The 2649-nt window shown below is 54.1% G+C and overlaps 1 pseudogene; it reads right to left on the minus strand.

Moving 5' to 3' along the window:
- Nucleotides 1–854: 854 nt before the first annotated feature.
- On the minus strand, nucleotides 855–1774 carry LOC131084521 (mas-related G-protein coupled receptor member H-like; annotated as a pseudogene).
- Nucleotides 1775–2649: the final 875 nt, after the last annotated feature.

Below are 2649 nucleotides of genomic sequence, written 5' to 3' on the forward strand. Positions count from 1 at the left end.
ATGGAGGTGCTCAAGGGCTTCCCCGGACTCTGATGCTGGGGAACCAGAGGATGGATGGCCCCATTCTGCAGAAGAGCAGCATAAGCCCCTAATTTCTGTGCAATTCAATGGTCCAAGCATCTGGTGATGGGAATTTCCATATTCCATGTACTTTCTGGATACAGGCACAGGAGTTCAGCAGAGTTCACCATTGACCCTGCACTTTACTCAGAGGGATTCAATTCTGGAATTGAAGAATGTGACAAATTCCCACTGAAAGGATAAGGGAATGTTGCTGTCCCTCCCCAGCTCTGCAGCCCTACCTGGTGTCCCTTCCCATCAGCTGGGAATGCAGGGCTGGCTCTGCTGGACAGAAGGGGAAGGATGCTCCCTGTGATCCCAACGCCTCTCCTGCCATCCAGAGGCACCAGCCCTGCAGGGATTTGGGAAATCACTGCCACCCCGTGCTGGGTGTGTCCCCAGGGGTTAAGGTGTCCCATTCTTTGCAGGCAAGAGCTCCCTGGAAACACCATGGAACTCATCTGCTGAGCCAAAGGAGATGGAGTTCATTCCCTGGGGCTGAGGCCATGAGGGTCATTGCATGGGGAATAGAGCTGGGGAACAGCACTGAGCCCAGCTGCACTGCTTGGAGCCATGTGGATCCAGGAGGGAGGAGGAAAGCCATGCTGCAATGTGCTCCCTGCAGAGCATCCCACAAAAATCACCCAAGGCAATGCTCCTGCTCCCTTCTCCTGCAGGAATACAGCACCATGGGGAGGGTGATCCTATGGATATTGGTTAATGAGTAGACTCAAGGAAATCCTCAGCCACTGTCCTCGGGTAACTCAGCAGAGCAGTGGGAGGAATAAACAGGCTCAGACCCCTGTGTCCATGGCAGGATCATTTCTGCATGCAGTTTCTTTTTCTGCCCCTCAAAGACCCTCTGGAGGGAGAGCCGGAGGGACCCCATGGAGCAGGGCCTCCAGCAGCTCCCCAACAAGAAGTAGATGAGAGGTTTGATGCTGCTGTGGATGCAGGCGAGCAGGAAAACAACCTGGGAGGAAACAGCGATGTAACCGAGGTGCTGCAGGAAATTGCAGAGGCTGAGGAGGAGAGTGAAGAGCGCAATGATGAGGATAACAATGTCCTGCCTTTTGGGTTGCTGCTGCTGGGAGTCCCACTTGGAATTTATGAATTAAACTGTGCTGGAAACGAGCATGGGTGTAGCGAAGAGGAGCATCATGATGATGTACATGGAGATGAGAGCTGCCTGGCAGAGCTCCTGCTCATCTGATGGGCACAGGAATGTCACTGTGGGGATGACAGCAAAGAGAGCAAAGAAGGCCCAGTATTGGACACTTCCCACCACCCACCTCAGGCGTAGAGGAAGGTTACAGTGACAGCAGAACTTGCAGAGCTTGTACATATATACACCACGTCTCCTGGGCATCAGCCATAACAGCGCCCAGTAGTTAGAGACCACTGAAAGCTGGAAAAGGAAACTCAGGTACAGCAGGGGCATGACAGGAGAGCAGGACACATCCTCCACCAGGAAAAGGAGGGCAGAGGGGACTGTGAGCAGGAGGAAGAGGAAATCAGTGACAGCCAGGACAAAGAAGCGATAGTTGGGGATTTTCAGGTTGAGGAGGCCGATGACAGCCCCGTTCCCAGCCAGCCCACAGAGGCAGATGAGCAGGGTCACACTGTGTATGGCCACGCTGGTGACATCTGTCTCACAGAGATCATCGCCTTCAGTGGGTGAGGCAGGAGATGGGGACACGGTGGTCACCTCCATGGATGGACGCTGGGCAGGCAGTGGGATGTGGCCCCTGTCTGTGGTCAGAGTGGATGGGCAGTCAGTGCTTGGAGAATCCAGGAATGGACCATGTGGCTCCTCAGCAGCTCCCTGCAGTGGGAAGGATTCAGTAGGGAGGACTGAGGTGAGGGGGGTCGGCTGTTTGGCAGGAAATGTAAAAGGGAAGCTGAGGGCAGAGGAGAGAGGAGCTGCGGAGGGCCCTGCGGTCACCCGGAGAGTGTGTCAGGAACAGAGCAGCTGCTGCAGGAGAGGAAGGTGGGGTAGGGAGGAAGGCAAACATTCCACTGACCTGTTCCCTGTGGGGCAGCAGCAGGCAAAGGGCTCTGTGCAGATCAGCGGCGCTTCCTGGTCCCTCTTGCTCCTTTGGGATCCATGTCCTAAAGCGGCTCCTGCCAGGTCAGGGACATGAAGGAGAAAGTGCCCAGGTCACCAGGAGTTCCCCGGTCCTGTCCTGCTGGCTCCTCTCCGTGCCTTGTCCTGATGTTGCTCCCCAAGGCTCGGTGGGATCATAGGGCAGATGCTATTTGTTTTACAACTTCAGCTGCGTCAGAGCTTCGCTCCAAGTATTTATCCTGAATAATTTTTTCTTCGCGACAAAGAAAGTGACTTTTTTCACAAGTGCACATGAAGAATTTTGAAATGGCTCCTCATTTCTTTCTGATTAGAAACATTCCATCCCTGCTGAATGTCCTACACTCCAACTGCCTTCTCTCTCTCTACCATCGCTCATTTCTCTTTTCTGAGGTTTCACTGTCATTCCAGCAGCAGAGGGATGCTGGTGGTGCTCGTGGCACTGGAATGCTGCGGGCAGTGCTGTTGAAGCATTTGGGGGCTTGTCAGAAACTGCTCCTATT

Source organism: Melospiza georgiana, chromosome 6, assembly GCF_028018845.1.
Source record: "Melospiza georgiana isolate bMelGeo1 chromosome 6, bMelGeo1.pri, whole genome shotgun sequence".
Lineage (NCBI taxonomy): Eukaryota > Metazoa > Chordata > Aves > Passeriformes > Passerellidae > Melospiza > Melospiza georgiana.